The sequence below is a fragment of the Trachurus trachurus genome (assembly GCF_905171665.1).
Source record: "Trachurus trachurus genome assembly, chromosome: 13".
NCBI classification, from domain to species: domain Eukaryota; kingdom Metazoa; phylum Chordata; class Actinopteri; order Carangiformes; family Carangidae; genus Trachurus; species Trachurus trachurus.
Genome location: NC_139892.1, coordinates 40512629 through 40527400, shown reverse-complemented (window position 1 = coordinate 40527400; position 14772 = coordinate 40512629). Strand labels below are relative to the sequence as shown.

Sequence of the window (14772 nt, the reverse complement as noted above, 5' to 3'; positions counted from 1 at the left end):
ATGCTGAACATCCTGTTATGAACTTGATGTTTCTGCTGAGTGTTGGTGCAGCTGGAGCTGCTCTGGTCCTTTAACCTGTCATCTGTTCTCCCTCACACGCACTGGACCGGGTCTGGACCGGGTCTGGACCGGGTCTGGACCGGGTCTGGACCGGGTCTGGACCGGGACCGGGTCTGGACCGGGTCTGGACCGGGTCTGGACCGGGTCTGGACCGGGTCTGGACCGGGTCTGGACCCCCTGCAGACAGGTCCACACCGGGACCGGGAGGACGCGGAGGATCTGGACCGGGTCCTGGTCCAGGACCTGGTCTGGACCGGGTCTGGACCGGGTCTGGACCGGGTCTGGACCGGGTCTGGACCCCCTGCAGACAGGTCCACACCGGGACCGGGAGGACGCGGAGGATCTGGACCGGGTCCAGGGAGAAGGTCACGCGGCTCTGAGACGGTCTGGACCGGGTTCGAGTCCGGTACCGAGGAGAGGAGAGTCTTACCGGGGTCTGAGGAGGTCTAGTCCTGGTCCTGGTCCTGGTCCTGGTCCTGGTCCTGGTCTCTAGTCCTGGTCTCTATGCCTACCGGGTCTCCTCCAGGTCTCCTCCTGTCTCTAACTGTTCCGCTTCTGCAGCCGCCGCCGGAAACAGACCCGCTCCTTCAAAATAAAAGCGAGCGGCTGCTTTCTGTGACGTCAGAGGTCGTGACAGAAACAGGAAACACCACAAACCAACAACAACACTTAATTCATCTGATTATTCTAATTGCAAAATTCCACATTACATAAAACCACATTTTCCAAAGGTCGACCTTTCTTTCCTGTTTTTGAAATTGATTTCAGGAACTACCTTGAATGTATTAAAATAATTGATAATAAAAAATGTATACACACTGTACAACATAATTGAAGAAATATTTGGAGAAATGTGATATGTCCTGCCATTTTCTTTCTTTCTTCCTTTTATTTAATTTAATTTATTTTATTATATTTATGTTACCTATGTAATGACTTATGCACTTCATCCACTTTATATCTCATACTGTATGTTCATTTACTTCCCTGATGCCTGACTGTTTGTATTGTCCACGGTCAATGTTCTGACTGTGATTGGAACTTTTAAATAAAGTTTTTTTTTTTTAAACCACAAACCAATCCTTTTCTCATTTTTTAATTGAATTAAATTCCGTCTATAAACCCCTAGACTTAGTTACAAATAAAAAGAACACAACTTTTTTAGAAAACTATGAAAAGATATTTATTGTACTTCCTGACATTTAATGGAGTTTATGTAAACAGTGATTATTACACACCTGTGTATTGACATGACAATATTTAGTATTTATTTTTGTTTGTTTAATTTCCTTCATTTTCTACTTGTTTGAATGAGATCCTTGTTGTATTTATTTATTTATTTTATTCATTGTCTTTCTGAATGTGAAACAGCTCTCGTGTTGTGTTGTGTTGTGTTGTGTGTCAGTGTTTGACACTTTTTCTACACTTTGAACACTTAAATAAAGAGAAAAAAAACAAAAAAACACATAGCCTACATGAATGTAACCAGTCTGAAAGCTCACACAACTTCACAAGTTTCTTACTGAGTTCAAAGAGTTCATGAAATCCCTCAACAAAGCATCACATCCAGAGATATTATGAAGTAGAATAAAGCTTTTACACATTATATTTCCCTTTTTTTTCTTCTGTCATATTATATGTTAATTTATTTATTACCTTTTCCATGATGTTATGTTTTCTAACATTGCTTAAAACAACCTGATTTTATTTTGATTTATTTATGTATTATTAATGTTTATTGATACATATTGGAGCACCTGTCTGATTGTAGCTACGACCCTGTTCTCTGTACATCCGTTTGTATGTACAACGTTTTCAATAAAGCTCATTGAAAAAAATTAGCTTTATTGAAAACGTTGTCATTTTATTTATTTATTAATGTATTTATTTTCCTCCCTACTTTGTTATTGGCTACTAATAATAACCTTCATTCACTGTCATTTATTAATTATTTAATTATTTATTTTTGATTATATATATTGGAGCACCTGTCTGCTTTTGTTTGCATGTAGCTACAACCCTTTTCAATAAAGTTCATTGAAAAAAAAAGCACCGAGGTTTACCACAGGGAGTGACGTCACATGAACGTGTTGATGACGTGTGGTTTTTGTTTTGATCATCAGTATGTAAATAACCGCAGTGTGATGAACGTTACATCCGGGACTCTTATTTTGAAGGAGGCTCGCCAAAACCGGAAATGATATGAGTATTTTCAGAATAAAAGCATTCCCCTGCTGAATGACTGGTTCACAGGTTCGATTCCTCTCGTTGTGCAGCTCCGTGTCATCTCCATGGTTACAGCTGTATCATTAAATTACATCATAGTTATGATGAAGATTATAATTATTATGTCACTTTAGTGGACAGAGCTGCTCCTCTCTCCTCTCTCCTCTCTCCTCCTCTCCTCTCTTCTCCTCCTTTCCTCTCCTCTTCTCCTTTCCCCCTCCTCTCCTCTCCTCTCCTCCTTTCCTTTCCTCCTCTCCTCTCCTCTCCTCTCCTCCTCTCCTCTCCTCCTTTACTTTCCCTTTTTCCTCCTCTCCTCCTTTCCTCCTCCTCTCCTCTCCTCCATTCCTCCTCTCCTCCTCCTCTCCCCTCCTCTCCTCCTTTCTTTTTTTTTTTTTTAAATATATTTATTTAAGGTTTAACATATTACAAAAACATATTATACAGATATAAATGGCAGTTCACAAAATATTACAAAGAAGCATACACAGCATAAACAAAGCAAGGTTCATAACAGATTTTTTTTATTATTATTTTTTTTTACATACAATAAATTATAAGTTTAAGATGTCCCAAGGTAGATTGTTGTGTTTGTCCAATGTTTTTCTTCTACGGAGTTCAGTGATGATATTGTTGAATACTTGAGTGCTGTCTATGTAGATCTGTTTGAGAGTGAGTGAACATCTGGTTGTCCATAGTTTATGGGTTATTATGGCGATGATGAGTTGAAAAAGTTCTTTCTGTTTGGGGTGTATGTTTTCCTGAATGAGTCCATATGTAACAGAGTTGAAGTTTATTGTAAATGAAAGTCCCAAAGGTTTAACATAGTTCCATACTTGTTGTGATCTGAAGCATTCCAGTAAAAGATGAGTCTGAGTTTCATCGCTGGTACATCCGGGCATTGGACATTTCTTTGTCGTGACATAACAACTCCAGGACACTATGGCTCTGACTGGGAGTCTGTTGAGTGATATCAACCAGCGGACATCTCTGAGGCTTTCTGAGAGGAGTTTATTATTTATGATTTTAATTATATTGAAGTTTTCTATATTTGAAATACATTTTATCGTTTCCATATCTATGATCATTAATTTTATTAAAGATATTTTTTTTTGGATCTGCTTCCCAGTTTATGTTCAAGTGTTTATGTTCGTCTTGGAAGTCAGAAAAAATTCATTTGAAGAATGGTATCTTATGTCTGCCTCTACCTCTTTTTTTTTGCCAGGAGGAAAGAGGTCCAAGCCATGGAGCACTCCGAGAGATGGCCGCTGATATGATTTTAACAAAAGTAATATTCAAAGAAATAAACAAATCAACTGCTCCCAAACCACCTAGGTCTCTATTTTTAAATAAGAGGTCTCTTTTTGTTACTTCTCGTGTGGTTCCCCATACAAAGTTAACACACAGTTTATTCAGCAAGAAAGTCAAATGTGGAAGCTCACTGGACCACTTTTAGATGCTTAAGGAATAAATGTACTACCTTAGTTAAGAAGGCCAAATCGAACTATTATCTTGCTCTAACAGCCAAAAATCTAAATAACCCTCAGAAATTCTGGCGGACTATTAAATCTTTATCTCCAAAGAACTCCTCTAGTCTCCCAACTTGTATTGTGTCTGAATCGGCCACTATCTATGACAAAGCTGAGATGCTCAATTGTTTTAATAAGCATTTTGTGTCATCTGGTTTTCTTTTTGACAAAGAAGTTATGTCCCCCACTGCAGCCCAGGCTCCACTTAGTAATGCTGAGACTCCCTTGGATACTAAATTCAACTTTAGGCCTTTCACTATTGCTGAGGTGCATAAAGCCCTTACAAAATTAGATTTTAAAAAACCAGCGGGGCCAGATAACATTGCTGTCTATTTTTTAAAATTTGCTGCGGACTTTATAGCCGAACCTTTAACCTACATTTTTAACTTAACTCTAACTAGTAAGAAAATCCCTAACACCTGGAAAATGGCTCACGTTCTCCCCCTCTTAAAAGGCGGTGAACCCTCGAGCCTTAATAATTACAGGCCTATCTCAAATTTGTCACCCTTAGCCAAGATTTTAGAAAACCTGGTAAGTGATCAGTTGAAGGATTTTTTGTGTAGTAATGAAATTTTATCATGCTATCAATCTGGTTTTAGAAAATCACATAGTACAGTCACTGCTGCTACGAAAGTAGTTAATGATATTTGTATGGCCCTGGATAGCAAACAACATTGTGCTTCCCTTTTTATTGATTTCTCTAAGGCCTTTGATACTGTGGACCATAATGTTTTGCTGCATAGATTAGCTAATATAGGACTCTCTGATTCTGCTGTTAGTTGGTTTTCTAACTATCTATCAGACAGGGCTCAATGTGTTAAAGTTGATGGCTACTCCTCTGATACCCTGGCTGTCCATAAGGGGGTGCCACAAGGCTCTGTGCTCGGTCCCCTGCTTTTTACAATCTATATAAATGATTTGGGGAAAAATGTTGACAATGCAAATTTCCATTTTTATGCCGATGATACTGTGATTTATTGTTCTGGAAGCACTGTGCTGATGGCTGTAGATCACTTGCAAGCTGCTTTTAAGGAAATAGAAGCCCAACTCCGGTTCTTGAAATTGGTGCTTAATGCAGATAAAACTAAAATGATGATTTTTACTAAATCTAGAGACAAAACTAATTATCGTCCTACTTTATACACTTCTCAAGGTACCCTTATTGAGACTGTTTCTACTTTTAAATACCTAGGCATCATCCTTGATGACAATCTGTCTTTTAAACCTCACATTGAAAACCTGGTAAAGAAGCTAAAAGTGAGACTGGGCTTTTATTTCAGAAATAAATCTTGTTTTTCTTTTGTTTCTAAAAAAAGGCTTGTTGCAGCTACTTTTATTCCTTTGTTGGATTATGGTGACGTACTGTACATGAATGCCTGCTCTACTTCTTTGCATATGCTGGATGCCATTTATCATTGTGCTTTAAGATACATTACCGGCTGTAAGTCACTCACTCATCATTGTACTCTGTATGCTAAAGTAGGCTGGCTGTCTTTGTCTGCACGTAGGCTTCTGCACTGGTACATCTTCATCTATAAAGCAATTATTGGACTACTTCCCTCATACCTCTGCACCTACCTCACTCTCACATCAAACTCATCATACAGACTGCGCTCTCTGGACTTTCTATCTGCCTCTGTCCCCAGAACTCGTACTGAGTTTGGGAAGAGGGCATTCATGTACTCTGCTCCCTCTGGCTGGAACAATCTCCAAAAAACACTAAAACTACAGGCATTCATCACCCTTTCCGATTTTAAAACCAGACTTAACTGTTTTTTAATGGCAAATCATGGAGTGTGTAAATGTTTTACTGTTTAGTATTTTAGCATCACTGGATTAGCGTTCTTTTAGTGTGTATTCTTGTGCATTGTTCTGTTCTGCCCTGGCTGATTTAACATAATCTCTCTTCCTTCAGGATCCCCTGGTACAATCTCCCCTTGTACCACACAGCCCTCCCGTCCTCCTTCTCTTCCCCCCATATCCCTGCCGGACTGTAGAACTCTGGACGTCATTCATCTTTTCTCTCTCTCTCTCTCTTTCTCTCTCTCTCTCTCTCTCTTTTCTCTCTCTCTCATATTCGTCCTCACTTCTTTGTGTGTATATTATCTTGTTGCTGCTTTCTTGGCCAGGCCTTGCTCGTAAAAGAGATTTTTTTATCTCAAGCAATTTGCCTGGTAAAATAAAGGTTAAATAAATAAATAAATTCATTTTCTTTAAAATTTCAGGAGATGGAGGGAAAATACTTGAGAGGAAGAGCAATTTAGATACTATATGTGTTTTCATAATGTTAATTCTTGTTTTATAGCTTGTATTTTTATTTTGCCATTTATTTATTTCATCTTTTACTATATTTAGTTTTTCCTCCCAATTATTTTCACTACAATTTTTGTTACAAAAAGTTATGCCTAGGATTTTTATTTCTTGCTTAATTTGAACATTCAAGGATTTTTTTTTTGAGTCATCTCCTATCCAAACACCTTCACTTTTGTTATGATTTAATTTGGCACCGGACGCTAATTCATACAAATTTAAAAGATTACATAGTATGTCCATTTCTAATTGACTTTTTATCAGGACAGTGACATCATCAGCATAAGCAATGGCTTTGACATGATGTGTTAAGTTTACATATGTTCCAGAAATCAATGGCTCACAATTAATTTTTTTTATAAGAGGACTTATGGCTAGAACATACAGGGCAGCACTCAAAGGGCAACCTTGTTTAACTCCTCTATCTACAGAAAAAGGGTCCGTCAAAAAACCGTTTACATTAATACAAACATTTGATTTAAGATACAGACATTTAATTATATTGATAAATTCCAAGCGGAACCCATACTTACTCATTACAGACCACAGATAATTTCTAGATATGTAGTCGAAAGCTTTCTTTTGGTCTAAGCTCAAGATGTAAAAATCTTTAGTTTGGGATGAGTAGATTAATTCTCTTAGTGTGCATAGGTTGTCCCACATTAGTCGACCTTTTATTGCACATGTTTGTTCTTTGTCTATGATTTTATCTAGTACATCATTTAATCTATTCATAATTATTTTTGCTAAGATTTTGTAGTCTGTATTCATTATAGTTAAATGTCTGTAATTATTTATATCACATTCATCATCTTTTTTATACAATAAACATAAAACACCATCATAAAAGGATTTACCAAATTTATGTTTTTCTATTCCTTCATTGAACATTTCAGTTAGAAGGTTTAGAATATCATCAAAATATAACTGATAAAATTCACTAGAAAGTCCGTCAGGACCAGGGCTTTTACCAGTGTTTAGCTGTTGTATTGCTTCATTGACTTCTTCTTTCTGTATAAGGCCTAAAAGTGGTTTAAAAATTTCAGGTGGATATTTGGTAGTTTCTTCAAGTAAAATAGATATACAATCATTGTCTATGTCAACATTTTTATAAGAAGTTGAACACATATCTCTGATCACCCGTCTCTTTTCTTTTTCAGTGAAGAATTCATTACCCTGTTGATCATGAATAGATTTTATAAATTTATTTTTATTTTTTTTCTGTGCAGCGTTAATGGCATAGGATAAATTACCCATATTATTTATATCTATATTTTTACATATGCCAAATAATAGTTCTTTATTCAGATTATCTATTTCTCTTTTCAGATCAAGTATCTTATCATCATCTTCAGGAGTCTTCTGTACTATTTGTTTAAGGTTAATATATTGTTCAACAAGATAATTATATTTCTCGTTTTTATTTTTATTGATTTCTTTGCATTTAAATTTGAAGAAATCTTTCAATCTTCTTTTCAATAACTCCCAAAGTTCAATATGTGAATTAGTGAGAATATCTAATTGTAAGATTGTTTTTATTTCAGTTTTTAATTCTAAGATTAAATCATGATTTGTCAAACATTGGGTATTTAATTTCCAGAATCCTCTAGGAGTAGAGGTATCTGAAGATATATTTATTTTTACCAGCAAGTGATCAGAGAAATGATTCAACACAGTATCATATTGATTTACTTTAAAATGAGAAGAGATATAAATCCTATCTATACGTGTTTTCGTTTTAGAGTCAAAACGTGTATAACAAAAACCTTGGGGATTTACATAACGACAGGAATCAATTAGATTGGCATCAGAACAGAGATCTCATAATAATTTACCTTCTTTTGACAATTTAAAAGTATTATGACTGTATTTATCGTTGGAATCAGTAACAGTATTAAAATCACCACACAAGATAGTCTTATAACCTACTGTAAGGAGTTCCTTCAGTCTGTTCAACAGTTGCATTTTTTTGGAAACCTGTGGAGCAGTATACACATTTATAATACGTAGTTTTTCACCAGAATAGAAACAATCAATAATAAGAAGTCTTCCTGGGATTATATCTCTTCTTCTAATTATGTCAACATCATGGGATTTAAATAAAATTCCTATACCATCAGCTTTATTTTCTCCTATTGATATAACACATTTCCCCTTATTCCATAGTTTCGATACATCGTTTACGTCTTCAATGGTGTTCAGTCTCAGTTCTTGAAGACAAAGAAAATCAAAGTCTGTATTTAATAAATAGTTTATCTTCTGTTGTCTAAAAGCATTTGATTGGATTCCTCGAGCATTCCAGGTGGCAATCTTTAGATAGCTCATGAGGAATTAAGGGGGAGGTATGGGATCACGGAGAAGGGTTATCATTTAATCGCTTTTCATCACTCTTTAAAGAGACTTTCGCTTTTCTTTTCTTTTTTTTATCTTTATATGGTGACTCATTGACTTGATCAAGTAAAATGGGAGCAGAAAAGTCTGGAGCACTTGAAGAAGAGTCTGATGTTTTGGTTTCTGAAGATTCTGAGAGAGGAGAGCTGCAGGCTTGTGCAGCAGGTAGACGGGGCGAGCTGAAGTCTGAGCTCTGGCTCTCGCTCGCACTCTCATATTGAACATCGTCTATATCATCGTCATTATTGTCACCATCAGTTTCATTATTATCATTGCTAGAATTATTTAAAGCTTCGCTATATTCATCGTCGCTAGGATCATTGGGCAAGATCTCACCTGAAGGAGGGTAGAGAGCTACGCTTTGAGAGAGAGACTGAGAGGAATCAGACGACTCAGAGCCGGATTGAAGAGGAGGACCAGGATCAGGACCAGACTGTCAAGGAGGATCAGGACCAGACTGCTGAGGAGGATCAGGACCAGACTGCAGAGGAGGACCAGGACCAGGACCAGACTGCAGAGGAGGACCAGGACCAGACTGCAGAGGAGGATCAGGACCAGACTGCAGAGGAGGATCAGGACCAGACTGCAGAGGAGGACCAGGACCAGGACCAGACTGTCAAGGAGGATCAGGACCAGACTGCTGAGGAGGATCAGGACCAGACTGCAGAGGAGGACCAGGACCAGGACCAGACTGCAGAGGAGGACCAGGACCAGACTGCAGAGGAGGATCAGGACCAGACTGCTGAGGAGGACCAGGACCAGGACCAGACTGCAGAGGAGGATCAGGACCAGGACCAGACTGCAGAGGAGGATCAGGACCAGGACCAGACTGCAGAGGAGGATCAGGACCAGACTGCTGAGGAGGATCAGGACCAGACTGCTGAGGAGGATCAGGACCAGACTGCTGAGGAGGATCAGGACCAGGACCAGACTGCAGAGGAGGATCAGGACCAGACTGCAGAGGAGGATCAGGACCAGGACCAGACTGCTGAGGAGGATCAGGACCAGGACCAGACTGCAGAGGAGGATCAGGACCAGACTGCTGAGGAGGATCAGGACCAGGACCAGACTGCAGAGGAGGATCAGGACCAGACTGCTGAGGAGGATCAGGACCAGGACCAGACTGCAGAGGAGGATCAGGACCAGACTGCTGAGGAGGATCAGGACCAGGACCAGACTGCAGAGGAGGATCAGGACCAGACTGCTGAGGAGGATCAGGACCAGACTGCAGAGGAGGATCAGGACCAGACTGCTGAGGAGGACCAGGACCAGACTGCTGAGGAGGACCAGGACCAGGACCAGACTGCAGAGGAGGACCAGGACCAGACTGCAGAGGAGGATCAGGACCAGACTGCAGAGGAGGATCAGGACCAGACTGCTGAGGAGGATCAGGACCAGACTGCAGAGGAGGACCAGGACCAGACTGCTGAGGAGGACCAGGACCAGGACCAGACTGCAGAGGAGGACCAGGACCAGACTGCAGAGGAGGATCAGGACCAGACTGCTGAGGAGGATCAGGACCAGACTGCAGAGGAGGATCAGGATCAGGACCAGACTGCAGAGGAGGATCAGGATCAGGACCAGACTGCAGAGGAGGATCAGGACCAGACTGCTGAGGAGGATCAGGACCAGACTGCTGAGGAGGATCAGGACCAGACTGCTGAGGAGGACCAGGACCAGACTGCAGAGGAGGATCAGGATCAGGACCAGACTGCAGAGGAGGATCAGGACCAGGACCAGGACCAGACTGCAGAGGAGGATCAGGACCAGACTGCAGAGGAGGATCAGGACCAGACTGCAGAGGAGGATCAGGACCAGACTGCAGAGGAGGATCAGGACCAGACTGCAGAGGAGGATCAGGACCAGACTGCTGAGGAGGATCAGGACCAGACTGCAGAGGAGGACCAGGACCAGACTGCTGAGGAGGACCAGGACCAGACTGCTGAGGAGGATCAGGACCAGGACCAGACTGCTGAGGAGGATCAGGACCAGACTGCTGAGGAGGACCAGGACCAGACTGCTGAGGAGGATCAGGACCAGGACCAGACTGCTGAGGAGGATCAGGACCAGACTGCTGAGGAGGATCAGGACCAGACTGCAGAGGAGGATCAGGACCAGACTGCTGAGGAGGACCAGGACCAGGACCAGACTGCAGAGGAGGACCAGGACCAGACTGCTGAGGAGGACCAGGACCAGGACCAGACTGCAGAGGAGGACCAGGACCAGACTGCTGAGGAGGACCAGGATCAGGACCAGACTGCAGAGGAGGATCAGGACCAGACTGCAGAGGAGGATCAGGACCAGGACCAGACTGCAGAGGAGGATCAGGACCAGACTGCTGAGGAGGATCAGGACCAGACTGCTGAGGAGGATCAGGACCAGGACCAGACTGCTGAGGAGGATCAGGACCAGGACCAGACTGCTGAGGAGGATCAGGACCAGACTGCTGAGGAGGACCAGGACCAGACTGCAGAGGAGGATCAGGACCAGGACCAGACTGCTGAGGAGGATCAGGACCAGACTGCAGAGGAGGACCAGGACCAGACTGCTGAGGAGGACCAGGACCAGGACCAGACTGCTGAGGAGGATCAGGACCAGACTGCTGAGGAGGATCAGGACCAGACTGCTGAGGAGGACCAGGACCAGGACCAGACTGCTGAGGAGGACCAGGACCAGGACCAGACTGCTGAGGAGGATCAGGACCAGGACCAGACTGCTGAGGAGGACCAGGACCAGGACCAGACTGCAGAGGAGGATCAGGACCAGACTGCTGAGGAGGATCAGGACCAGACTGCTGAGGAGGACCAGGACCAGACTGCTGAGGAGGACCAGGACCAGGACCAGACTGCTGAGGAGGACCAGGACCAGGACCAGACTGCTGAGGAGGATCAGGACCAGACTGCTGAGGAGGACCAGGACCAGGACCAGACTGCTGAGGAGGATCAGGACCAGACTGCTGAGGAGGATCAGGACCAGACTGCTGAGGAGGATCAGGACCAGACTGCAGAGGAGGACCAGGACCAGGACCAGACTGCAGAGGAGGATCAGGACCAGACTGCTGAGGAGGATCAGGACCAGACTGCTGAGGAGGATCAGGACCAGACTGCTGAGGAGGATCAGGACCAGACTGCTGAGGAGGACCAGGACCAGGACCAGACTGCTGAGGAGGATCAGGACCAGACTGCTGAGGAGGATCAGGACCAGACTGCTGAGGAGGATCAGGACCAGACTGCTGAGGAGGACCAGGACCAGGACCAGACTGCAGAGGAGGATCAGGACCAGGACCAGACTGCTGAGGAGGATCAGGACCAGACTGCAGAGGAGGACCAGGACCAGGACCAGACTGCAGAGGAGGATCAGGACCAGGACCAGACTGCTGAGGAGGATCAGGACCAGACTGCTGAGGAGGACCAGGACCAGGACCAGACTGCTGAGGAGGATCAGGACCAGGACCAGACTGCTGAGGAGGATCAGGACCAGACTGCTGAGGAGGACCAGGACCAGGACCAGACTGCTGAGGAGGACCAGGACCAGGACCAGACTGCTGAGGAGGATCAGGACCAGACTGCTGAGGAGGATCAGGACCAGACTGCTGAGGAGGATCAGGACCAGACTGCTGAGGAGGACCAGGACCAGGACCAGACTGCTGAGGAGGATCAGGACCAGACTGCTGAGGAGGACCAGGACCAGACTGCTGAGGAGGATCAGGACCAGGACCAGACTGCTGAGGAGGATCAGGACCAGACTGCTGAGGAGGACCAGGACCAGACTGCTGAGGAGGACCAGGACCAGGACCAGACTGCTGAGGAGGACCAGGACCAGGACCAGACTGCTGAGGAGGACCAGGACCAGGACCAGACTGCAGAGGAGGACCAGGACCAGGACCAGACTGCAGAGGAGGATCAGGACCAGGACCAGACTGCAGAGGAGGATCAGGACCAGGACCAGACTGCAGAGGAGGATCAGGACCAGACTGCAGAGGAGGATCAGGACCAGACTGCTGAGGAGGATCAGGACCAGGACCAGACTGCAGAGGAGGATCAGGACCAGGACCAGACTGCAGAGGAGGATCAGGACCAGACTGCTGAGGAGGATCAGGACCAGACTGCTGAGGAGGATCAGGACCAGGACCAGACTGCAGAGGAGGACCAGGACCAGACTGCTGAGGAGGATCAGGACCAGGACCAGACTGCAGAGGAGGATCAGGACCAGACTGTCGAGGAGGATCAGGACCAGGACCAGACTGCAGAGGAGGACCAGGACCAGACTGCTGAGGAGGATCAGGACCAGACTGCTGAGGAGGATCAGGACCAGACTGCTGAGGAGGATCAGGACCAGGACCAGACTGCTGAGGAGGATCAGGACCAGACTGCAGAGGAGGATCAGGACCAGACTGCTGAGGAGGATCAGGACCAGACTGCAGAGGAGGATCAGGACCAGACTGCAGAGGAGGATCAGGACCAGGACCAGACTGCAGAGGAGGATCAGGATCAGGACCAGACTGCTGAGGAGGACCAGGACCAGACTGCTGAGGAGGATCAGGACCAGACTGCTGAGGAGGATCAGGACCAGACTGCTGAGGAGGACCAGGACCAGGACCAGACTGCCGAGGAGGGGCAGAGTCAGGACCAGGTCGAGGAAAGTCAGCGTTGATATCGGATCGAGGTGGAGGAACGCCAGTTCCAAGGAGAGATGAAGCAGAACTCTGGACAGAGTTGGACTGATGATGACCTGCATCAGAATCAGGATCGGCTGTCACCTGATTTACTGATGGGTTCATGCCTGTGCGAGTCTGCTTGGATCTTGAAGCATATGAGGATGGGCAGCTGAAGAAGGTGTGGCCAATGTTACCACACAAGTTACACAGGCTCTTGTCGGAGCAGTCTTTAGCCTTGTGACCGAGGTTGTTGCATTTCCAACACCTGACTGTGGTACATTGTTTGACCTGATGGTCAGGGGAATGGCAGATGAAACAGTGAGTGGTTTGTCCAGGGTAGATGATACGTCCATTATAGGGACCCATGGAGATGGAGGTGGGAATTTGTTTCATTTGTCCATTTGGACCCTTATGGGTTTTTATTTTATATTTGCGGATTCCGTACCAGATGCCGAATTTGTCAAGTGGTTTGTTTTTTTGAATTATGTCACAGAATCTGCTTAGATATACTTCGACATCTTGGTCGGGTATTCTGCCGGTCCAAAACTTGACAATAATTGTCATCTCATCGATCAATACAGATGATTCAACAGACCAATCAATCCATTTTGGATCATTGGATTTTGTAGACTGAATTTCTAGAAAGCGGCGCAGAGGCGCTTCATGGAAGAAACACAGTTCAAAGTCTCTTTTGTTGGGGAGAGCGATAAAGGAGTAGATATCAGTGGCACTAACCCAACATGACTCAAAGAGCAGGGACTCTCCAACAAAGTCTCTGCTCGGAGGTTCGCCAGAGCCAGTATATTTTAGCCGGAGCCACCACTGGCCGAATCTGGAGGAGTACGAGGAGCCGCCAAGAGGAGCCATCTGGCCTCTAGCCCCGAGGGGCGCGTGGGATGTGGATGGAGCACTATCCCTTTCCTCCTTTCCCTCTTCCGCTCATGTTTACTGCTGGGTACAAAAATACTCAACAAAAAATCTCCTCCTTTCCTCCTCTCCTCTCCTCTCCTCTCCCCTCCTCTCCTCTCCTCTCCCCTCCTCTCCTCTCCTCTCCTCTCCTCTCTCCTCCTCTTCTCTCCTCTCCTCTCCTCTCCCCTCCCCTCCTCCCCTCTCCTCTCTTCTCCTCCTCTCCTCTCCTCCTTTCCTTTCCTCCTCTCCTCTCCTTTCCTCCTCTCCTCTTATCTCCTCTCCTCTCCTCCTTTCCTTTCCTTTCTTCCTCTCCCCTCCCCTCCTCTCCTCCTTTCATCTCCTCTCCTCCTTTCCTCCTCTCCTCCTCCTCTCCTCTCCTTTCCTTTCCTTTCCTCCTCTCCTCTCCCCTCCCCTCCTCCCCTCTCCTCTCTTCTCCTCTCCTCTCTTCTCCTCCTCTCCTCTCCTCCTTTCCTTTCCTCCTCTCCTCTCCTTTCCTCCTCTCCTCTTATCTCCTCTCCTCTCCTCCTTTCCTTTCCTTTCTTCCTCTCCCCTCCCCTCCTCTCCTCCTTTCATCTCCTCTCCTCCTTTCCTCCTCTCCTCCTCCTCTCCTCTCCTTTCCTTTCCTTTCCTTTCCTCCTCTCCTCTCCTCTCCTCTCCTCTCCTCTCCTCTCCTCTCCTCTCCCCTCCTCTCTC

At 44.9% G+C, this 14772-nt stretch overlaps 2 protein-coding genes across 2 annotated transcripts in view; both read right to left on the bottom strand.

The window, feature by feature from the left end:
* The window catches only part of nlrx1 (NLR family member X1), a 35599-nt gene extending 34964 nt beyond the window's left edge, over nucleotides 1-635 (bottom strand). The window contains 1 exon segment of the mRNA XM_083985131.1: nucleotides 491-635. The gene's annotated coding sequence lies outside the window, so the exon portion shown is untranslated.
* The window catches only part of LOC310996402 (protein NLRC3-like), a 260542-nt gene that overhangs the window by 62520 nt on the left and 183250 nt on the right, over nucleotides 1-14772 (bottom strand). The window lies entirely within an intron of this gene.